This window comes from Hylobates moloch, unplaced genomic scaffold, assembly GCF_009828535.3.
Source record: "Hylobates moloch isolate HMO894 unplaced genomic scaffold, HMol_V3 SCAFFOLD_16, whole genome shotgun sequence".
Taxonomy (NCBI): domain Eukaryota; kingdom Metazoa; phylum Chordata; class Mammalia; order Primates; family Hylobatidae; genus Hylobates; species Hylobates moloch.
The window spans coordinates 18,333,914-18,359,157 of NW_026652291.1; the positions used below are offsets into that span (position 1 = coordinate 18,333,914).

Genomic DNA, 25,244 nt, shown 5'->3' on the forward strand with positions numbered 1-25,244 from the left:
ATTTAATATGGGTTTTCCTCGACCTCACCGGTCTTTCAATATGTCTTTCCCCCATGCCAAAATCATAGCTGTCAAGAACACCAATATAATTATTCACTTTCTTCATTTGCCAATATACTTAGCATAGACTCACTTCTAGCTTCGACATCAATATGATGACTTGATGATTACTAAAAGTAGGAGGTTTTTGTTTGTTTGTTTTTTGTTTTCTACTGTTTTACCTTAGGAGATATCCCAATATGAATGCTAGTTAAAGTGACATGGAATGGTTCCATTTTGTGTGGTTATGATAGCTAACTTATATATAGTTAGGTTCTTTCATTTCTTTTTTCTTCCAAATTTTATGTTTTGTCCTATTCATTTATTGTTATAAATGTCAAATATTTGGATCTTTTCAAATATTTACAAAAGTTATCTTCAAAAGCATTCAGCTTCCATTCTAGTTCCCTGCAAAATGGCCCCTGATGGTAGCCATTTAATTTTGTTGGTGTTGTTCATCCTTTCATTTTTTAAAATATAAGCAAACATGTATATATATATATATATATGGATATATATGGATATTCTCTATATATTCCAAACTGTTAGGAAAAATGATAACTCACTAAATATTCTTTCCTTCACTTTGCTTAATTTTTCACTTATTAGTAGATCCTGGTGATCACCTGTATTATACAGAATCATTTCTTATTTCTATTACAGCTTCAGGGTATTCCATAGTGCAGATGTACCATGGTTTATTAACTAGTTCTTCATTGGCAAATATTTAGATCATTTCCAGTATTTTACCTTTACAAAAAATACTACACTGAATTCCTTGTTTATATATGTTTTTATATTCCACCAGTGTATCTTTATGATATATTCCCAGAAGTAGAAATGCTTGGTCAAAGGGCAACTGTTTACATAATATTACTAGCTATTTTCAAATTCCCCTGCATAAGGTTGTACCATTTTGCATTCCCAACAGCAATGTCTAAGTGTGCTGTATTTACACAGCCTCCTCAAGAAAGTACTTCATAAAAATTTTAGAGTTTTGACAATCAGAAAGATGACAACTGGTGTCTTAATGTAGTTTTAATTTGTGTTTTTCTAATTTTGAGTGAAGTTAAGGATCTCTTCCTGTGTTTATAAGCTATTTTATTTTCTTTGGACTGTCTATTCCTATCTCTAGTCCAATTTCCCATATAGTGCCTTCATGACTTGGTTCCCGCCATTTCACATATAAGCTGATGGCCTGATGGATGGCACCCTTGAACACACACCTGCTGCCAGTTTATGTGAGAGGTTCTGCTTCATTCCTTTCTGCTTTTTCATCTCAGCTTTTGCACATGCCCTTCATTTTGCTCCAATTGTGTTACCTTCCAGCATTCCCATATGGAATACCCTCTGTCCCTTGCAAATCAGCTCCCTTAAAGTGACCTGGAAAAATTCAACTGACCTCTTTAAGAGTCACGCACAAATAGAACACTTACATATTTGCAAATTTTATATGCCTTCTATGTTGTTGCAAAGTTACAAGGAGTATGTATTGCATTTATAAATTAAGCAAATCAAAGAGGAAAAAAATATTGAATTTCGCTTTCAAGTCTTCCTTGTTACCCGAGTAGAGATTTACATAACCCATTCTCTGATTTCACGGTGCTATCTACCTATCTATCTGTAGGACTCTGCTCAGTCTGGCATAACAAGATACCAATGACTGGATGACTTAAACAATGAAAATTCATTTTCTCACAGGTCTGGAGGCCAGAAGTCCAAGATTAAGGCCCTAGCAGAGTTGGTTTCTGGTGAGGCCTCTCTCTCTCTGGCTTATCAATGACCACAGTCTTGCTATGACCCTCACATGGACTTTCCTCTGTGCACATGAAGGGAGGGAGGGAGAGAGAGAGAGCACAAGAGCGCTCTGGTGTTTCTCTCTCTTCTTATAAGAAACCTGTCTTATTGGATTAGTACCTCATTCTTATGACCTCATTTAACCTTAATTACCCCCTAAAAGATCTTATATCCAAATGTAGTCAAACTGGGGATTAGGGATTCAACATATGAACTTAGAAAGGACATTGAACTGTAAACATCCATGACAGCAATTCTTATTCTATTATCCATTCATCCATCCATCTATTCTATTTATGTTGAATGCACTGTTAAAATGCATAAAACTGCCTGCTTGATTATTTCTCTTTCTTCCATGTTTTGCCTTCGGTTGGAGTAGGCATTATAATTTCATCGCTTTGGATCCCTAGTCTAGCACATAATTGTTGCCCCCCAAATATTTGCTATTATATATAGTGGTTCAGAGGCTGGTCTTTGGGCATGTGATTGTGTAAACATTACATGTATTTCTGTATTCTTTTCCTGAAGATACAAATAGAGGAAGATTCCTTTGCCTTCTCTGATAGCTCATACTTATCATAAAATTATTTTATGTCATAATCAGGCAATGCAGACATGAAAAGTAAAAGAGGTTTTTTTTTTAAAAAATGGAAAGTAATAGTCTTTACACAGATTTTTTTTAGAGAGTGGAAATATATGATGATTTTCAGTAACAGTTTCCTATCAGTTAACTTGGAAGTTTAAATTACTTTTTGGAAATTTTCTAACTATATTACCATATTACAGTTTATAAAATAATCAGTTTTCTTGCTTTCATCATGTCATTTATATGCTGATAGAGAAATATACAGACAGCTGAAGTGTCTATAATTTATGAGCAATTGCAATTTCCTTAAATTTATTGAACTCTTTACCTGGGCTTTTAAAGCTGGTTTCGGATATGAACGATACACACAGCAGGCTGATATTTTGTGCTCTGATCCACTAGAATATAACGGGAAATTGCTCTCTGACTCTCGCTAATTCATCAGGAATTAGAAAGTTAGCAGTAACTCATTAAACACAGAGTTGCCATTTGCAGCTCCCACATGTAAGTCATCTGGCCTAGGACCAGAAAGACATCCACTCAGACTCCTGCCAACAGAATCACTGTGACAGGAAACAATGAGGGTAGAGAGTTGGGGGAGATTCTTGGGACAGCCCTCAGTTTCTCCACTGGAAGTAAGAGAAACTTGGGATGTTGCCAGGTTTTCTATAGTCTAGAGTGGATGGTGGATAGGTATTCTTAGGTCATGTGTGAAAAGTTCTATCTGTAGACTAATGTCCTGTAGATAGGTGACTGACATTTTTCAAAGTTCCCCCAGCCCTGTGACAGAGCTTTTTTTTTTTTTAATGTTAATGACTAGCCATCTTCTCACCTCTAATAATCAGGAAATAACCGCTATACATGGACTATTCTTTTGTCAAAGGGTGGCCCTACTGAAACAAAAATAACATGAGATTTGGAAATGGCCATTTGTGGACTCACATACTATGTCTATTATCACCTGCTACTGGCCCTTAGGTAATCTACTTAATCTTCATGAAGGAGAAAGGATACAAATACTTGTTTTTGATGACATTTAATGGATGAAATTAGGTTACATATCTGAGGAGCATAGTGTAGTGACTTGCTAATCAGTGTAGGTACCTTGATTTTTATTTTATGTATTATTTCACCTGTGTAGAGTACTTTTGATCAGCACAGGATGGGATAACTTTCTCATGTAGATTTTTTTTTTCCACATATCTTTTCATAGCTTTGACAACTTACTGGACACTACTACTGCCTAGCATCTCTCATTGGATATCTTCCTTGATTTTTTTTTCTCGATTATCTTAATGTTTCTTGATATCTCTCTCCTTTTCTTCATATGCCCAGTGGACCCGAGAACCTGGCCAGTGTTTAAACTAACTAAATGAAGATGCCAAATAAGGGCAAGAGTTCTACCATGTGCCAGCTGTGTGCACTTGAACTTAACTTCTCTCGCATCTACATTAGCTATTTTGTTCTTATCCTTAGCTTAGACTCCTAGCAAGCTAGGTAGAGTTGTCAGTCCTCCTGATTCTAGTCAGCCTGCCTTCAAGTTCACTTCTCCTATAATCCAGGCTAACATGCCAATGCACTCATGCACTCAGCTGGCCACGACAGCGATTACACATTGCAAAGCAACTTCTTAGTTCAACTCCAGTTCTTGCATTGATTCTGTTTCTGCTTCACTACCAACTCTTGGCCTAAGCATTCGGATTTGGCAGTCGTAACTAGTCTTTCATTTTCTAACTATCAGCTTTGCCTTAAGGAGCCTGGCTTGAATACGACCCACCAGCTCTTTCCAGAAATATATCCTGTTCCTGGGTCTGCAAAGTAGGCAACATCAAGTAGAAGTTTAAATCCCAGCTTAACCTCATATTTGCTGTATGAACTTTCCCTTGGTGTTCATGACAAGATGACTTGATCTCTGCAGGCCACATGTGATGGTTAATTTTATCAGCTTGGCTAGGCCATGGTACCCAGATATCTAGTCAAATACTATTCTGGATGTTCCTGTGAAGGTGATTTTGAGGTGGGATTAATATTCCAAATGATGGAGTTTGAGTAAAGCAGTTTATCTCTATAATATAGATAAGCTTCATTTCATCAATTGCCCTTCTCAAAGAAGAGGGAATTCTTTCTTCAAACTTGAGTGCAACTATCCCTCCACCCCCTCTTACCTTCTTTCTTGTTTGTTCTGTTTCTCTGGAGAACTCTGGCTAATACTCTACAGTTTCTTCTTCTTGGTGAAATGGGAAAAATATTTGTACCTAATTTCTAGGTTTATGATGACAATGAAGGAACCTAGCTTAATAGTTGACATGAAATAAGTGCCTAATAAATGCCAGTTACTCTTCTAATCATGATTTACCTGCTCCTTTCATAACTCACTGTCTTGAATCATGATTTTGCTCCATTCTCAATGGAGCCATGGTTGCCAATCTCAATGACTTCATCTGGAAAACTTCTAGGATTCAGTCTAAATCCTACCTCTCCTGTGAAGCCAGCCTGAATATATAGATGATTATATATAATATTATATTAACCCTCAGGCAGTTATCTATATACATAGTCCAAGGCTAAAGCTTATTAAACTATTATTTATTTATTTAAATATAGCCTTCAAGAAGAGGTTTCAAATGTCTCCCAGTCTTTAAGATCACAGACTTTAATCTCAAACCCTGATGATGTTTGATTCTCAATAAGTATTCACTGAATAAATATTATGAGATGTCTATACTAACTGTATTAGGAAAGGGAACTATTTGTCAAACCCCTGTTTCTGTGTGGTAGGTAGGTAGATTCATTGATTCATGAAATATTTATCAAGTGTCTGCTGTGGGCAAGGAGAGTGTCATTTTTTTTAGCTTCAGTTCTCAGGAGGCATATGATTTATTGATGGAAGTAGTATGGATACACAAGTAAGTGAGCCTTAGAGTAAAACCTTCCATTTGTAAGGCATGAGAAAATGATATCGAAATCTGGAGGGGGAAGTGATTCTTTCGGCCTGGGTGAATCGAGAACAAGCTCTCATAGGAAATAACATACGTAAGTTTAGCCTTAAAGAAAAGGCAAGAATTGAACCAATGTAAGCGTACAGAATAGCCCTTTCAGGTACAAAAAAACAGAAGTCGGTGTGTGGCGGCTCACGCCTATAATTCCAGCACTTTGGGAAGCTGAGTGGGAGGATGGCAGCCTTGGCAACAGAGCGAGACCCCATCTTTACAAAAAATAGAAAAATTAACCAGACGTGGTGGCATGCACCTGTAGTCCCAGCTACTTGAAAAGCTGAGATGGGAAGATCACTTGAGTCCAGGCATTTGAGGTTGCAGTGAGCTATGATTGCAACACTGCACGTCAGCTTGGGCAGCAGAGTGAGACTCTGTCTGTATTAGGGTTTTCTAGAGGGACAGGACTAATAGGACAGATGTATATATGAAAGGGAGTTTATTAAGGTGTATTGACTCACACGATCATGAGGTAAAGTCCCACAGTATACCATGTGCAAGCTGAGGAGCAAGAAAGCCAATCCAAGTCCAAAAACGTCAAAAGTAGGGAAGCTGAAAGTGCAGCCTTCAGTCTGTGGCTGAAGGCCTGAGAGCCCCTGGCAAACCACTTGTGTAGGTCCAAGAGTCCAAAAGCTGAAGAACTTGGAGTCTGATATTCAAGGACAGGAAGCATCCAGCACAGAAGAAAGACGGAGGCCAGAAGACTCAGTCATCTCGTCCTTCCACATTTTTCTGTCTGCTTTTATCCTAGCCGGGCTGGCAGCTAATTAGATGGTGCCCACCCAGATTGAGGGTGGGTCTGCCTCTCCCAGTCCACTGACTCAAATGTTAATCTCCTTTGGCAACACCCTCACAGACACATCCAGGAATAATACTTTGCATACTTCAATCCAATCAAGTTGACACTCAATATTAACCATCACACTGTGTCTTAAAAAAGAGGAAAGAGAGAAAGAGAGAGAAAGAAAGAAAGAAAGAAAGAAAGAAAGAAAGAAAGAAAGAAAGAAAGAAAGAAAGAAAGAAAAGAAAGAAAGAGAAAGGAAAGAGAGAAACACAGGTCACATACACAGCCTAGGTGTGAAGAATAATAAGCAGGCTGCATTGGCTGTAGGTTAAGAGGGAGGATGGAAGCAGCAGGAGAATTTGGATGGAAAAGCTGAGGACTACTTTATCAGAGCTGTAAATACTAGAATCTAAGCCTAAGGAGTTGAAACTTCATTCAGTGGGCAGAGAAGACTCACTGAAGTTGTTTCAGCAGATTTCCTAAGTGGTTGATAAGTGTTTCATAGATGCTGGATACTCATACAATTTTTTTTTCTTTTTTGAGACAGAGTCTCGCTCTGTCACCCAGGCTGGAGTGCAATGGCACGATCTCGGCTCATTGCAACCTCTGCCACCCAGGTTCAAGTGATCCTTCCTGCCTTAACTTCCTGAGTAGTGGGGATTACAGGTGCGTGCCACCACACCCGACTAATTTTTTGTATTTTTAGTAAGGACCGGGTTTCACCATGTTGGTCAGGCTGGTCTCAAACTCCTGACCTCATGATCTGCCCGCCTTGGCCGCCTAAAGGGCTGGGATTACAAGTATGAGCCACTGCACCTGGCCAGATACTCATACTTTCAATAGGAACCTTGTCATTTTGGAAGATGTGAGTAAAGAAGTCACTATGAATTGGGAAATAATTGCAGTGGGTTTGACTGAAAAGAAGAATTTGAAGTAGATAGCTGTTGTGTCACATCACGAATGAGATGCAAAAGAAACAGAAAAAACACATTTTGTCCAAGGCTGCCAAACCACCGTTTTGGCCTCAGGAACAGTATTTAACACACGGAGCACTTACTATGAGACAGGCACTCTTCAAGGACTATATAGGTGTCAACTCTTTTGTTCCTAAGAAAGAAAGATCTTATTATCCCCCTTTTTACAGATGAAGAAATGGAGCAACAGAGAAGTTAAGTAAGTTACCCAAGGTTAGACAGCAGGAAAATGACAGAACTTCATGGTACCGCTTTGCACTCTGCCAGCCAAGACACTGACTAGTATGCCGCTAGGGCTCTTCTCTTTAAACACTGCTGCTTTAAAATAGGATAGATTAGGTGGGATGAAACATACATCATTTTTTCTTTCTTTTTCTTTTTATACCTCTGGGTTGAAAACACCTTTTTTTTTCTCCTCTAAGTAGCACACTTCAGAAGTATGTTGGAAGCTACAGAGACAAGTTAAACTCTACGTGAGCAATTGTTCCACCAAGGGAAAAGTGCCTGCCTGCCATTCTTTACAATCCTCCAGCAAGCCATCCTGAACAGGTAAATGACTCCATAGCGCAAAGGAGCTGAACAATTCTTTCCATGCATGTCTCATTTTGGAATACAGAAGAGAATTCAATATGTCTTGCCAGGTTATTACAAAAGGAACCTGCTATTGCCTAGCTCATTATATGGCATCTGATACCAGATTTTAAACACAGTGAAACAAAATAATGTATATCTTTATTTTTCCTGACACAAAACCTTTTCTTGCTATATACTGTGACATGAGGCTGTCTGTCTGATACTGAGAGCCTACCCTATCATGTATGGCTGGCTTGGACCCAAAGAAAATCAAGTGCTAAATCTGAGTAATTTGGAATATTGGATAGGTAGTTTTACAACAAAGGAAGTTTAATTTTTATTTTTGTTTTCTTAAGGAAGCCATATTCTCCTCCACTGTTCAATATAAAATTAATTTTCTATTTTCAGTAGTTTCCCTTGATGAGGATGCATCTTAGTTCATGCATGTTGCACCCAAACAAAACATTATAATAATGTCATTCTGCACTGCAGCTTTTCTTCCTTTCTTCTTTCATTTGTTCACTATTTAAGGCCTAATGTATGTCATTTGCTGCACTCTTATGGACTAGTGAAAATTATGGGATACATATACATTAAAGAGATGGTCTCTGCCTTGAAGGAGTTTAAGTCCCCTGGAGGAAAAAGTCATATGCATGTGTTTTAACACACACAAAAAACACTATGATGCTGTTTCACAGGAAAAAAATAGTAACCTTTTCAGAAGCAGGTAGAAGTTAGATAGCCCTAGGGTAGTATAATGTAAAAGGAGAGTTTCTCTGCCTCCAAGAGAGCTAAACAGTTAGCCAGGCCAGGGGTGTAATCACTCAGAGGGAAGGCCTTGAAACTTTCTCTGAGCACTTGATGTGCATGTCCCTGTTTATAAAGACTTCATTTCCCTTCATCTCTTCCAACATTGTCTTCACCCCTGGCTACCTTTCTAACAGCCCAACAAGTTGTGACACTTGCAATCTGCTGAATAAGGACAAGGCTTAAATCAGATGCAAATTTCTTAATGCTTCCTTTCCACCTACTTACATTTGTCATTTATATGCAAATATCAGTCTACTCTCTGTTCTCATTGTAACACTCTGTCCCTCCAACTTTGCCCTAACCTGGCTTTAGATAATGGAGGGCTTCGCGTTTGTTAAATCTAGATCCACATTTAACCGTCCACTTGGTAACTCAAAAACCAAATGTCTTGGATCATAATTCTTCAGGAAATAGCTCTCTATAAAAATATATATCAGAGTCTGGGTGATAATGTAATCATAAACTACGGGTGTTAGTTAAAGTGCTTAAAGGTAAATTTTCTGGCTGTATTCCCACATCCACGAAAGATGATCATTTTTTCAAAATCTCCAGTTTAGCAATCTAATGCCTTTGGCAGAAATGTGCACTAATATATCAGGAACAGGCTTGTTTAACACGTAGAAAACCCCAATCAGGACACTTCACTGATACATGCATCTGCATTGATTTTTGTGTTTTTCTTAAATGCTTATTTCTGATGAAATCTGTCCTATTGGCTCCACTCCTGGGATAGAAGCTGAGCTCTGTATTCTTCCCAGCAGCTCAGGGTGAAATAAACACTTGTCTAATGCTGTATGGCTCAATGCCCCTGTGTCATATCTATGCATGCCATAAAAGCAGTGATAAACATGATATATTTTTATGACTCTGAATGCTCTATGTGTCAATAAAATATTTTTTGAACTGGATGAAGGCTGCGGTGAACCTGCCTCCCTACTGAAGCACTGAGTCCCAGTATCCCGGGCTTGATTCTGCCCGGAGGGCAGAATCATCAATCGTCTGTGATGAAATTAGGTGTCTAGTGCTTGTGGCATATGCAGTGCTTTAGTCCTAATGGTCTAAGAGTTTTTTTCTCTGATACACATTGAGAAACGTTTCCCTTGCTTCTTGTAGGGGAAATGGATCGCAGCTATAATCGTCCAGATGAGCTAAATGACCTTTCCTTATTTGAAATGCCCTGGGATTTTACAAGAGGAAAAGATCCATATATGCAAGAAAAACTGCAGTGTAAACTTTTCAAAGACATTTTAATAGGCTGCTTTAAAAATATAATTTAAATGTGGAGGAGCTCCTTTCCAGAATACTTCCATTGACCGAAGACAAGATGCCTTTCAAACTTTGGAGGGGCAGCATTGTTTGTTGTGTTGCAAACTATAAATGAATGATACTGCTAATCGTATTACTTATCTCTACACAGTGCTTTCTGTTTGCTAAAGCATTTTATGTTTAGTTCTCATGATAACATTTAGAAGAATGAGTTATGTCTTATTCCTTTTGATAGTACATGGAGCTTAAGAAACTTTACACAGAACAAATAACAGCACTGGGACTAGAGCACGTTAGAATGGATTAGATCACGATGAGTTCCTCAACTATTCCCAGTAGGAGTATCAGCCGTTCTATAATGAAAGTATTTTGAATACAGGACAATGAGTAAAACGCATACTTTAAATGATGCTTTTGCCTGTTCACAGATAAAGACCAAGGACAAACATCAAGTCATGCTTTTGAAAAGAGGAGAACATTTTCGTTTCTAAACTTGCAAGTTTCCCAAATAAGCTGAATAAGAACACTTTTCTGCCCTTGAATATAAAGCGTGCGTGTTTTATATTTTCCCTTAGTTAACTCTATATCTGAGTTTTATTATTTGGGAATTAATGCTGTTTAATTTTTTTTATTATCATTGGAGATAACGAAGTGGCTGTGAAAGGAATTAATATTTATCTGCTATTTATTGTCACTGGTATACGATTCTAGGTCCTACATAGTCTAGGCACTATGCATCTATTAACAAACAGCTCACAGTCTCCAAACAACTTTGTAAGTTGACCTGCTTTCCAATTTTCCAATTCATATCACAGAGGAAAAGAAAAACCTCCAGCTCCTTGAGATATTGCTCATTAGCATAGGGCTGTACATTGCAAATCTCCCCAGAATTGCTGATATTTACATACCGATTTGACATGCATTAGAATTTTAAGGGTCGGTGCTCTAAAATGTTAGCCCATTGAGTACATGAACTGGAATCAGATGCATAACGTTAACATTGCTTTCCCGTTCAATTACATAGCGTTTTGGTCAAAAGTTAAGTTGACACATTTCTGCCAATTCCCTTTTTTTCTGATAGCCAAATGTCAAGTACATTGCAAGTGAACATTGGCATGCGACAGATCGATAAGAAATCAATGTTAATAAGGCCCTTATGGAGGCCCAGATTACATACTCAGATAAGAACAAATGAAATTTTGCAAGAAATCACGTCAGGGCAGATTCCAGGTTCTGGCTCTTCTACTTCTCTTAGATAATATGCTGCTTTCATCCTACTGTGTGATAATACAGTTTTCGAAAGCAATGCAGCTGAGCAATAACAGCATCCATTGCACAAGCGTGCCTAAACTCCTCAACATTGAGATATAGTGAATGTCACTTACAGCTGTACTCTAACACAAATTTACTTTATTTCTTTATTGACAACAAAATTCCAAGCATAGAGGAATCAAATAACTTGACTCAGCCCTCAAAGCTGGTCATAAATGTGTCAGATCAGCAATAAAATCATGGCTTGTTAATTACAGAAGTAAGGTCTTTTCAATTTTTGGCCTCTAATCTTTCATAATAGTGAGAATCTTGACACCTCTCACCTGAGAGTGCTAAAGAAAAACCAGAGCTGGACAGTAGTTAAAGTTAAATAAAATAAAAACAGATTTTATTCAGAAAACAACAACAACAACAACAAAAACCTACGGTAAAGGCAAAAAAAAAGTATCAAGATAGACTCAAGCTTAATTCTAAATGCAACAAGAAATGTATAGCCAAGAACCAGAGTAATGATCTGGTGAATGGAAAATTATTAAAAGAGAGTATCAGACATAAGGGGAGATTCTACCTAAACCCACCTAACAGGATTCTTGCTGAAGGCAGGCCAAGGTAATCACATATCACCTGGGTGATGGGGGAGGATGAGGAACCCAATCAGATATTGAGGGTGATCAGATATTGAGGGTGGAGATGGGTCTTGCTGAACCCACTTAGTAGGATGCACTCTTTGCACAGCTGGACTCTATAAGAAAGAACAAAGGAGCTCAAGTGTTGGCCTAGTCAAAGAGGGAGCTCAGAGGAGCCTGGTCAAAGTGTTGTCAAGGAAAGAATCTTGTCACCAGAAATGTACACAGTTTCTTCAGAATAACAGGGAGATCATTAAATTGAAGAAAAGTCTTAAGATACGGCATACACTGGAAAGTCCCTAACTACAAACTTGATGAAATCATTTGATTTCTCTGAGACTATTTCCTTAGACAATGGAAGTAAAGTATTTAGCACAGTGCATACTGTATTAGCATTTGCGGCATATGTTAAGCATTCAAGATATGATAGCAATTATTGTTGATTTGCTTCTCTTTTATCATCATCAACATGAACATTGGTAAGATTATGAACTTTTCTGTCAGAGACCAGGATTCACATATTAGCTCTGCAATTTCTGTGGGTGACTCTAAAAAAATCATTTCTTCACTCAGAATATTTGTGTCTCTATAAATTGAGGGTAACAAAATTATCTAGGAGCAAAATTAAAGAGCTAGCATACGTACAGTATGAATTACATATGAAATATTCAATAGAAATTAAAGTCATAATAACATTTATTACTATATAACCATGTAAATTTGTAAATATAATATATACACTATAACATACGTAATTTGTACTATAATATTTAAATTAAGTATATTATATATCATGAATATCATAGTATTTATTATTTTTATTCTTATTCGTATTTATGAATGGACACATTTAATTATGTATTTCTGCCAACAAACTATTTCTACTTTTACTTTACTTCAGAGCATTTAGCGAAATGATTATAGCAACAAATCTTCACCAAAAAAGGAATAAAGAAAAGAGATTTAAAAAAAAAAAAAACACAAAAAAACAGCGGCTAATGAGCAACAGATTTAAAAAAGTAAAAGACTTTCTGAGAAGGTTAACTACCTCTGTTAACTACCTCTGTGTAATCCCCCTTTAGCTACATTGTATTCTTAATTCTATCTCCTTCGTGGATTAAACAAAAATTCTAATGGTTCCCTATTCAGTTATTCAGAAAACAAGAATGTAATATTCTTTTTCCTTCTCATTGAGATCCACCACCATGGAAACCACTGGGAATATTAGAAAAGGGGCAGTACTATTAACCATTCATTACACCTGCATTTCTATAGATTTTTCTTTCTTTCTTTCTTTTTTTCAAATTTTTGCTGTCTTTTTGGTTTACACTAGCTGGTGATAAGGACGCTTTGATATTTACTTCAGAAACTGTTTCTCAAAAAATCTGTAGTAGTATTTCTGGCTGATTTTAAACTCAGTAGACAGTAAACCATTTTGGATTAGATGTATTTAACAGGTGTAAAAGCTCGGATTCTCCATCTAATAATATAGGAATTGATACAACATACCTGGCAGAATTGTGAGGCTCAAAAGAGACTATATACAGGATGTTTACAGTGTGATTTAACCAACTGGTTTTCACTTCATCCCAATGCTTTAGTAAAAATAATAGTAGAAAACATACATTGAACGCTTATTCTGTGATGAAGACCTTATGAGTTTGGGACGTTATAGAAAAACAGGATTGGCTGGCACGGTGGCTTATGCCTGTAATCCCAACAGTTCAGGAGGCCAAGGCAGGCAGATCACCTGAAGTCAGGAGTTTGAGACCAGCCTGACCAACATGGTGAAACCCCGTCTCTACTAAAAATGCAAAAAAATTAGCTGGGCGTGGTGGCACATGCCTGTAATCCCAGCTACTTGGGAGGCTGAAGCAGAAGAATTGCTTGAACCTGGGAGGCAGAGATTGCGGTGAGCCAAGATGGCGCCATTGCACTCCAGCCTGGGCAACAAGAGTGAAACTCCATCTCAAAAAAAAAAAAGGAAAGAAAAGAAAAAGGAAAAACAGAATAAAAAAGATTGAACAACATGCTGAGCAACAAACATGTGGCTGGTGAAGAGTGTAAGTCAATCATTTTTATAATGCATAATATTACTTTACCTATCATTCTCATATTCCCAAAACATAGAGACAGGGTTAGGTAGGTTACATAAACATATAGACCAAGTGCTTCAAAGACTGAGGATTTAAATTCAGGGCTCCTTAATCTTTACATTAAGGATTCTTGATTTGGGGATGGGGACAGGATTAGAGAGAAGAATGATTTTACATAATTTTATTTTTCTACTAGCTACGTAAGTACAAACTTCAGCAATCTCTCACCACTGATATTCCGCCCCGTTGTTTGCCTTGCAAACATATAGAATTGGCAATTAGTAGTTTACAGTCCTGATGTTTCACTTTTGCTGTCTTCTGAGGTTTTTCTCAGCTTAGTAACCAAAAACCTGCCAAGCCTATAACAAGCTTTGAAAGATGGAGCATGGCGCTTGGTGTAACAGCTGATGTGATGATCAAATCTGTGGTCTCTGTGTGTGTGTGTGTCACCCTGTCTCCAGTCTGTTGCAGGACTTCTCTGAGTCCACAAGTTTAAGTTTATTTGTACAATTTGGCAAAGCACCCTAGTCATAAAAATGGGCCATATTGTCTTTAAAAGATGTTGAAAGCTGCGTAAATGAATCAAGTTCTGTGTAGTAAAGAATTTGGTCTTGCTCAAAGAGAGGTCTGGCGATTGGCCTCAACTTCTAGGAGATCACTTCATATCTGATAAAAGCACCTTTGTTTAGGGAGGGGGCTTGCGGCACAGGAGCTCAGGGTGGAGTCGGTAAGACCTGATAATATTAGGAGGAGGCCTAACCACACCACAAAGAGCTCCTGTGTGATTTAAGGTAGGGGCTTTGGATCATACAATATAATTCACCACGTGTGCAATCAATCAGTCATGCCCATGTCATAGAACTCCAATGAAATCTCTGCACATAGAAGCTCCAGAGTTTATCTGGTTGGCAATACTCTATAAATATTGTCACACATTAATGTTGGGAAAATAATGTATCCTAATTCCATGGAAGATGACAAGGGAATATTCATGTTTGAAGCCCTCTCAGACTCTGACCTAGGTGTCTCTTCCTTTGGCTGATTTTATTCTGTATTATTTTCCTGTAATGCACTGTAACTGTGAGTATAATGGACTTCAGTGAGTTCTTAGAGTCCTTCTAGTAAATGGGTCATTTGAGGAACTTCCTGAACTTTCAGTTGGTGTCAAAAGTTAGGGTAGTTCTGCTGGCTGTGCCCTCAAACTTTTCAGTTTGGCTAATTGTGGTTAATAGCTCCTTTACAAAGAGAGAGAAAGAGAAAATAGAAAAACATCTGTCTTTGAACTTTGTTCATTATGTCCGAATCTTGGACAAGCTCCATGCTAATTATGTCAACTTGAACCACTTATTTCAACTCTGATTTTCCATCTAATAATGTAGGAATTGATGCAACATACCTTGTAGGACTGTTGTGAAGATCAAAAGAGATGATTTATTTACAGGATATTTCCAGCATGATTTCCAATAGGTGCGTCATAAACACTACGTTTATTGTTTGAAATTCAGGAAGGGCTCTTGGAAACACTCTTTGGGAAAAATCTATTCTTGGTTAAGTGTGGTCATTTCAGGCATAGACTCCAAAGACCTATGGGAGAGTTACATGGAATGGAGGATATTTGAGTTGCAGGCAGTGAATAGTTAAATGTGAAGCAACTGCCCACTTCATATACCCATGCGGAGAAAATCAGGAATGATTTAGAGAATTGCTGTTGTAAATGTGGAGGCTGTGGATCTGATGACTAAAGTGACCTCATTTAGGAATCACAATCCATTGAATCTAGGGAGCATTCAAGTTCAACGACTTGTTTCTAGAATATATATTTATTAAGAACTTTTGGCCAGGCACGGTGGCTCTCGCCTGTAATCCCAGCACTTTGGGAAGCCAAGGCAGGCAGATCACTTGAGGCCGGGAGTTCGAGACCATCCTGGCCAACATGGCGAAACCCTATCTCTACTAAAAATACAAAAATTAACCAGGGATGGTGGCGTATGCCTGTAGTCCCGAACACTCGGGAGGCTGAGGTGGGAGAATCACTTGAAGCCGGGAAGCAGAAGCTGCAGTGAGCCGAGATTGTGCCACTGTACTCCAGCCTGGGCAACAGAGTGAGACTCTGTTTCAAATATATATATTTTTTGATGTGCCAGGCACTATTCTGGGAGCTGAGGAATTATCAGTAAACAGACAAAATTCCTCTTTTTCATGGACGTTGAGTTCTTTCAGGAAAAACAAAAAATAAATGAATAATCGTATAACAGAAATGTCAGTAATAATTGATATGCAAAAAAAATAAAGCCAACCAAGAGGTTGGAGAGGAGGGGGTAGTGCTATTTGATAATAGGTGGTCAGGGAAAACTGAGACTACAGAGGGAACAAGATTTGTCAATATCTGGGGGAAGAGTGTCCAAGACAGAGGGAAACCTAAATGGAACATTCCTGGCTATACTGGGAGCCATAGGAGATCAGCCTGGCTACAGCATTTAATTTTATCAATATTCTCTAGTCAGTCACAAATTTAATTATTGTATTGCCATGTAATATTTTAAAATTGGACAAAATATTTTTATCAGACCTTTGAGGTAATACATAACTAAGATAAAACATTGTAAAGACAATGTAGTGAGACTTTTTAAGTGAGCTGCTTAAAAGCATTATAAAAAGACAGTGAATAGAGTCCATGTGCAGTGGCTCACGCCTGTAATCCCCACTGTGGGAGGCTGAGGCAGGTGATTCACCTGAGGTCAGGAGTTCCAGACCAGCTTGGTCAACACGGTGAAACCCTGTCTCTACTAAAAATACAAAAATTAGCTGGGTGTGGTGGCAGGTGCCTGTAATCCCAGCTACTAGAGAGTCTGAGGCAGGAGAAGTGCTTGAACCCAGGAGGTGGAGGTTGCAGTGAGCCGAGATCGTGCCACTGCATTCTGGCCCAGGCAACAGATAGTGAAGACCCAAGAATTGACAGCCAGATTGGTGTACAAACAGCAGCAGCCTGGAAATGCTCCCTGAAATAATTAACTTCCATCTAATGTCCTTAGAGAACCATTGAAAACCATTAGTAAAGGGATAGATGATTTCAATTTTGTTACTTGGAAAAAATCAAGTTAGGGCCTTCCCACACATCATGTACCAAAATATTTTTAAATAAGTTATTTACATATAAGATTGCAATCCATAAAAATGAGAATAAGGCATGAGTTAGGACTTAGACAATCTTGGACTAGAAAGTGGCTTGCAATATCTTTAGCTAAAAAAAAATTTAAAAAACACATTAAAATATAATACAGCCTGTCTTCCCAATTATTGGCAATAAGTGTTTTTTACTCAAATAAGAAAATAAAATAGTTGAAGGGGAAGAAAAATGACTACATGGGGCACTTTTCTGATGTCTCAGCATTTCCCTGTTTTCGATTTTATTTATGTCCTAAGCATAAGTCTGTTGGTGTTATCTGAAATTTGCATTTTCACATACTAATGAGAAGTGTTAGTCATCACAATTCTTAAATTGAACATTACATGCAATCAATCTATTTTCAAATATTTTTTTAATTATACTTCCCCATACAAAAAAACAGAAGAGTTTAGATAAGCTTCAGAAAATAACTGTATTGCTTAGACACCTGTAGAAATTCTTTATGAATTGTGCACCTCGTCCATCCTAGTATTTCTAGAGACTGTGATAGAATACCCTTCCATGGAAGGAGACATTTGAGAACATTTGGATCCCACTTTGAAAGTAGGATGTTTTATTTTCCCCTCCATTTCACTCACAATCAGAAACATATGGAATGTTTTATTTGCAGGCTACAAAAACAAATCAAATAAGCAATCCTGTGTTGGAAAGAATTTATTCCTCCTGTGGAACAGGAGTCTAGCTCTGTGTCCAAACTTCCAAGCCCACTGCTTTCTCTCTACAGTCATCAAAGTTAATAGCTGCTTCTGTGCCCTCTGTTATTCCTTCTACTCTGGTAGTATTATAGGGCAGGCCTCGTTTTCCCTTCTGAGATTCATCATTCTGTCCTCTTCAGCTTCATGGAAATATTTACCCAATTATTGTCAGTTTCTCCATCAGGATTGCTGATTGTGTGGTTATTCTGCTGATAAGGTTTCTTTATCTCTTTCCTTGAGTCCCTTGATTCTCTACCTACAGGCAATTTCTATCCATGTGTAAAGGCATTTTCTAGCTATGTGTACTGTTTGTTCTTGCATTGTTATGGAGAAATACCTGAGACTGGGTAATTTAGAAAGAAAAGAGGTGTAATTGGCTCACGGTTCTGCAGGCTGTACAGGAAGCATGATGCTGGCATCTGCTTGGCTTCTGGGGAGACCTCAGGAAACTTACAGTCATCATGGAAGGTGAAGGGGAAGCAGGCTATGGCCAGAGCAGGAGGAAGAGAAAGACAGGAGGTGGGAGGTGCCACACACTTTTAAACAACTAGATCTGCTGAGAACTCTATCATGAGAACAGCACTAGGGGGATGGTGCTAAACCATACCCCCATGATCTAATCACCTCCCACCAGTCCCCACCTCCAGTACTGGGAATTACATTTCAACATGAGATTTGGGTGGGAATACAGACCCAAACTATATCACAATGGACACCTCATTCCTACGGTTTTGGTGATAACCTTAGATACAGGCAAATGAGGGTGTATCCATAGCCAGTCTCTGGGCATCTTCCCTCTCTCATACATAGTAAGAAGGTTGTATTAGAGTTCTCTAGAGGGACAGGACTCATAAGATATATATATATATATGAAGGGGAGTTTATCAAGGAGTATTGACTTGCAAAATCACAAAGTGAAGTCCCACAATAGGCTGTCTGCAAGCTGAGGAGCAAGGAAGCCCATCTGAGTCCCAAAACCTCAAAAGTAGGGAAGCTGAACGTGCAGCCTTCAGTCTGTGGCTGAAGGCCCAAGAGCCCCTGGCAAACCAGTGGTGTATTAGGTCCAAGGGCCCAAAAGCTGAAGAACTTGGAGTCTGATGTTTCAGGGAAGGAAGCATCCAGCATAGGAGAAAGATGGAGGCCAGAAGACTTAACCAGTTTAATCCTTCCATGTTCTTCTGCCTGCTTTTATTCTAGCTGCACTGGCAGCTGATTAGATTGTGCACACCAAGATTGCAGGTGGGTCTGCCTCTCCTAGTCCACTGACCCAGATGTTAATCTCCTTTGACAACCTCCTCACAGACACACCCAGGAATAATGCTCTCATCTTTCAATCCAATTAAGTTGACATTCAATATTAACCATCACAGAGGTGCAAAAAGGATGTTAACTAGCTTGTTTCATCTTCTTTTTTTTTTTTTTTTTTTGAGACGGAGTCTGGCTCTGTCGCCCGGGCTGGAGTGCAGTGGCGCGATCTCGGCTCACTGCAAGCTCCGCCTCCCAGGTTCACGTCATTCTCCTGCCTCAGCCTCTCCGAGTAGCTGGGACTACAGGCGCCCGCCACCAAGCCCGGCTAATTTTTTTTTTGTATTTTTAGTAGAGACGGGGTCTCGATCTCCTGACCTCGTGATCCGCCCGCCTCCGCCTCCCAAAGTGCTGGGATTACAAGCGTGAGCCACCGCGCCCGGCCGCTTGTTTCATCTTCTAATGGTCTTATCTTTCCCTAATGGAATATTTTCTGCAACCAGATATTATGATTTTATAGAATTAAAAAACAGGGGCTGCTTTTTAGAATTGGACATAGAATTTGTTGCATTATTTTCTGCTAGTAGATTGGATCTTATTGGTGATTTTTGATGTGTTTTACAGCTTAAAACCTCTTTTGTAGCTGTTATTTTTCAGCTGTTCAACAATATTTGAATAACCTAAACTATTAGGTCTGTGACTAACCTGACTTTCTCCCCATCTTCCCTTGGACCATTTCTCTTTAGTTTTCATTTCCACCTGAAGAACGTTAAGGCACTCCTAACATAGATCCTTTAGCCCCTGTCTCCATCTCAAGATTCTATTACAGTGACCCCAAAGTATGATCTTTCAAGGTAGAAAATGGTGATGGTAAATCACATAAAGGTGAATAAATACAGCACTTGTGAGATAAGTGAATTACAACATGAAATATCAGCAATTTGAGTCAGGGATTGCATCTTGTTCTAGACACCATCACATTGGATGTGCTGAACACAAAATTGTTTAATGAAACAATGCTTCATGTGAGAAAAGTTTGTAAATAATCAGATCCAAGTAAGAGTCTACAGAAGTTTGGTTTTTAGGCCACAAAAATAAAATACATTTATTTGCAAAATAGTAATAAGTAGAAGTATTCAAGTATAGACATGGGTGTAAATTTGCAGTATACAATTAAGCATGCAGAAATATGATGCATAAAGGGGGCATTCCCTATGACATTAGAATTTCATTGCTTTTGGGCACTTCCAATTTTATGGCCAAATCCACCCATGCAGGTGTCAGAGTGAAGAAATAGTTGCATAGAGTATGGTTTAAAGCCCTTTGGAGCCTATTCATATCAACCAGATCACTGGTCTTTCTCCTGCCATATGCTTGCCTTATATGGTACTTACAGAGAATGCTGACTGATTTTTTTTCAGCATAAAAAGTTTTAATTTTTCCAAACAAATTTTTTCAAATGGCAAATGAACAGAAATTCAAAAGTTGCAAATTCACAGCTGCAGTCTGTGGGGAGAGAAAAACTTCACCCATCAAATCTGCAAAATATACCAGAACATAAAAAAAAAATCAATTGATTGGCAGATGTGGATATTTACATCTCTCTCTTTAATTGCTTAAAATCAGCGAGTTGGGAGACTTCACTAAACTTGGCAGCAATTCAAGTTGAGTACAGCTCCTCTTTGGTAGGAGGCTGAGAAAACTGAAATGTGTATGATACCTTTAAAAAAGAGGATTAAAAAAACCAGGGGAGATAATGAGGAAATTACAGCCAGCAAAGCTGAAGAAGTTCAGTGTCGTAGCCTGAGGGATATTAAGAGAGGAGCAAGTTTAAGGAAGCATAGAATTGTCATCATCAAATGCAGAGGAGTTAAATATCATAGACTAATCTAGGTTAATATATTTTAAAAAATAATAGTTTAAAATTATTTTTGAACAATTATAATTGAGAATAAGGTTTTAAAAGCAGCGACATGATACTACTAGTACCTTACCCAAACAATATTTATTTGGTTTCGTAAAGGTCAAGGAAAATTGCTTCTATTTTTAAGGAAATAGGCAGTTTTAGAACCACAGGAAGCTGCTTACATGGATTTTCAGCCCACTGTGATAATGAAGGTTGCCTTAACTGGAAGTAAAGGCAAACCTCAAGTGAGCCACTGCCTGCATGTCTATATATTGCCACGGGGGAAACAGTTCCTCCTTTTCCATCTTCAAAATATCACTGGATGTTTCTCATTGATGGCGTTTAAATATAACTGTGCTGGCAAAAGAATTTGCTAAATGGTTTCGAGGCTTTTAGCTCCCATAATACCAAGCCTAACTTAAAGGGCAGAGATAGTACTGAGTATGAACTAAGAATATCTGGCATAGACACATATAAGAATGACTAAAGCACTTAAACAAAGTGGAGACGGTAAGATTTGGATTAGAAATTGCAAGGAACTGGCTGAATTTGCTAATTTATAAATGAACTTCATGTTTTATATACTTGAAATTAGGTATAGTTAGCATAATTATCTGATGAGGACATTGAAGATATGAAATGTTAATTTTCCCAAGATAATGTATATACCAACTTATTTTTGAAATTTGATTCCAAGTTTTGAAACATAAAAACACATGATCTTTCACCTATCCCACATTATTTCCCAATAGAAAGCCAGGGAACTAAGATTCCCACGGTAAAGATTTGTGTTCAATATGCAGAGTAAAACCTATAGGTTGGTACTAAAGTAACTGAGTTTTTGCCATTACTTTCCATGGCACAAACTGCAATTACTTTTGCAAAATCCTATTATTATTAGAAAAGATTACAAAGAGAATTTGTGGCGTTATTTTTCTCTTATTGCCTTAGAAAAGAAGTGATTTCAGGGACCAGAAACTGTTTCTACATGCTCTTGAGGTCTGTGGATGCTTTAAAAATCAGTTATTTTTATTTTTATAATTATTTTCTATCAACTTATGAAATTCTCTTCCTCCACCAGTTTTTGTAACATATAATTCTCAATTTAAAATATCTTAGTGTTCTGAATTCTTATATACCCTTTTAAGTTAGGCTTTTTAAAAATCATAGTTTTTTTATTTTTTTGTATTGCCAATACCATCCTGTTTTGATTATTATACACTGCTATGATATCTAATACTCTAAAACTCTCTGTTAAGTCCTGCTTTCCAAGTTGTCTGTTACGAATTCACTTTTTCTTTCTAATTTAGGTTAAGTTTAAAGAATTGCAACATCCTGCAAAATACCATTAAACATTTTGCTCACATTTCTTTTACTTCTAAATTAAATTCTCAATTTGAGTAGTTTCCTCAGGGAATTATTAATTAATTAATTTTTGTCTATTAAGGTTATTTCTATGTTCCTTAATAATGTTCCATAGATTTTTCTCATAGTGGTTTGCTAAGCTTTCTAAGTTCATTCCTAAGTATTTTGTAATTTAGTTAGCATTCAAAATGGCATTTATTTTCCATTAAACTGTACAGTGTTTTTTTAATTGCTGGTATACAAAATATATTATTTTTTTGAAATGTTTATTTATAACTCCCTATCTACCCGAAGACTCAAACAAATCTTGATAGCTTTCTTTTTGGTCTAATGATATAATTTGCAATTAATTATAATTTTCTTCCATTTAAAAATTTTGATTACTACATTTCTTCTCCTCCTTCTCCTCCTCCTCCTTGTCCTTCTCCTTCAATGGCCATTACTAAAATTTTCAGGGCATTGACCAATAGTAGTGATAGAAAGCAGTAGAAGTGATAGAAGCATTGCCTCTGACTTAATTCATAATGACCGGTGTTTCATTCAGTTGTCAGTTCTACCTTACTGCTCTCAACCTATGCCTGAAATGTTCTCCCCACACATAAACACACAATTAGATTCTTTACTTCATTTTGGGTATTTATTCAAAACTCACCTTCCAATTCATGTAAACTCCATGAAAGGCAGAGGCCATCTTCTTTTGACTACTTTCTTATATACTCAGATTCTAGGCAGAGATTAGTAAATATCTGTTGACTCCACGTTATTGAGCCATTGAGAATAGTGCTGGTTGGTAGCTTGACACAACTATTTTTTATTATGTTGAGAAAATTAACTGTATTATTTATTCACATACATTTGATCAGGCCTAGATTCTGAGTTCTACTAAACACTGTAGTATCTCTTGAAAGGATAAAATTATTCTCTTTTTACTTTTGACCTAATCAAGTTAGGCTTTTATTAGATTTTGTAAACATTAAATGACTCTTGCATTCTTGTAATGAATACTGCTTGTTTGCAATGTATTATTTTAATAATATGCTGAATTTGATTTGCCAGGACTTTATTTAGTGCCCATCTAAACTCAAAAGTGAGGGCTTTCTGTACTTTTATGATTGTGCCTCATTTGTTAGGTATAGGTATTTGGGTTATGTGAGGTTTGAAAGCAGAGATAAGGATGTTTTTCACATTAGACATAGAAATGCCTATTAGACATGACATAGACTTAATACTGAATTAAATTTTATAACCGTATTTTATCTCAATTCTATGTTTATCTGGTTTCATTACATTCCAGCAGTTATTCTATATCAACACTTGCATAGAAGCTGTTTTATTAATCTCTTATTAAGGTAAAGTTACTTAAATCCCATGTCTCCCCTGCCCCACTTGCCAGAATGCTACAAGAAAGCCCTACTTTCTGAACTTTTACTTGTCTGAAATATTCACTCATCTCACATAGGAAGGACAAATTCACTGGTTACTTTGCTCACTACACTCTGTGCTAACTTCTTCTATTGTTTAGAATTGAAAATAAACGTAAAACCAGTCTATAGTTTTACCTGCATAAAAGGAGCTCTTCAGCCAGATGCGGTGGCTCATGCCTGTATTCCCAGCACTTTGGGAGGCCAAGGAGGGCGGATCATGAGGTCAGGAGATCGAGGCCATCCTGGCCAACACAGTGAAACTCTGTCTCTACCAAAAATACAAAAAATTAGCCAGACATGGTGGCGGGCACCTGTAATCCTAGCTACTCGGGAGGCTGAGGCAGGAGAATCACTTGAACCCAGGAGGCAGAGGTTGCAGTGAGCTGAGATTGTGCCACTGTGCTCCAGCCTGGTGACAGAGCGAGACTCCATCTCAAAAAAAAAAAAAAAAAAAAAAAGGAGCTCTTCCTGACTGAATTTTAAATTCTTTATCTTGGAAATTTCAGGACATGTCTAACTAGTTTTTTTAGTAAATCAAAATTCCTATTTTCCCCATATAATTATTATTATGGTTGTTGTTATTATTTATTTCACTTATGTTTCCTTCTATGTCTCATATTGTTTCTGTTCTATTTTTATAGGGTTGCTGCTTGGCCTGGTCTCTGCAGGTTACTTCCAAGGAGACCAACCTATAGGAAGAGCAAATCCATCCTTCGTGCCTCCCTCAGACAGATCTCATTTACATTGACTCCAGAAAAAAATTCACCAATGTTTGTGATATTTGAAGGGTACCTTTTTCAATGTTAGAATTTTTATATCTCTCTAAATTCTGTATCTTGAAGGGAATCTAAAAAGAATAGGCATTAGAATTTTTAGTTAGAATTTGTGTTTTACTCAAAATTCTTGCCTGGATCAAGTGTTTCCTTAAATAGTTGGCATAATGCCTGGTGAATAAGAAATACTTCAATCAAGAAGGAAATGGGATTGAATGTATGAGATTCTTTATTCAAATGATATCTTTTAGAGTACAGACTTGGAAACCACGGCTACCCTAAGGATTATATTTTGGGAGTGTAGAAAGATTCAAGAAGATATATAAATTTCTTTATGATGACAAAGATTCTTTCAAAGGAAAGGAAGCGGAGATAGAAATACACTAATGATTACAAAATGCACAAAGTTATATCCGTAGTCATCCCATTATAAGGCAATGCTGTTATAAGGTTATAATGCTGTTATAACACTGTTGCCCTTTTACCCAGAACTTTCACTGGCTCCCTGTTTTACTCAGAGCAAAAGCTAAAGGATTTATGTCCTCCAAGGCACGGATGATTTGTTCCTCTTTTGCTTCATTGAGTTGTCTCCCACTGGCCTCATCCCTGTGTACTCAGCTTGGTCTTCACTGGTGTCCTTTATAAGCTGATATGCTTGTCTCACTCCTACCTCAGTGAAACACTTGTCATTTTTTTTTTCTGTTTGGAATGCTCCCTCTATGAACACATATGCAACTAGATTCTTCATCTCCTTGTGGGTCTTGATTGTAAATTCACCCTTTTCTTAAGACCATTCTATCTAAAATTTTAATCTCCCATCAACATTTCCTACT

General features: G+C 37.6%; 1 long non-coding RNA gene across 4 annotated transcripts in view; it reads right to left on the minus strand.

Moving 5' to 3' along the window:
* LOC131381576 (uncharacterized) overlaps positions 1-25,244 on the minus strand; it is a 164,247-nt gene that overhangs the window by 58,379 nt on the left and 80,624 nt on the right. For 2 of the 4 annotated variants that reach the window (XR_009210407.1, XR_009210408.1), the window contains exon 3: positions 15,213-15,400. The exons of the other annotated variants lie outside the window; for them this stretch is intronic. This is a non-coding gene — a long non-coding RNA (uncharacterized LOC131381576). The remainder of the gene's footprint in view (positions 1-15,212; positions 15,401-25,244) is intronic. 4 annotated transcript variants of the gene reach the window in all.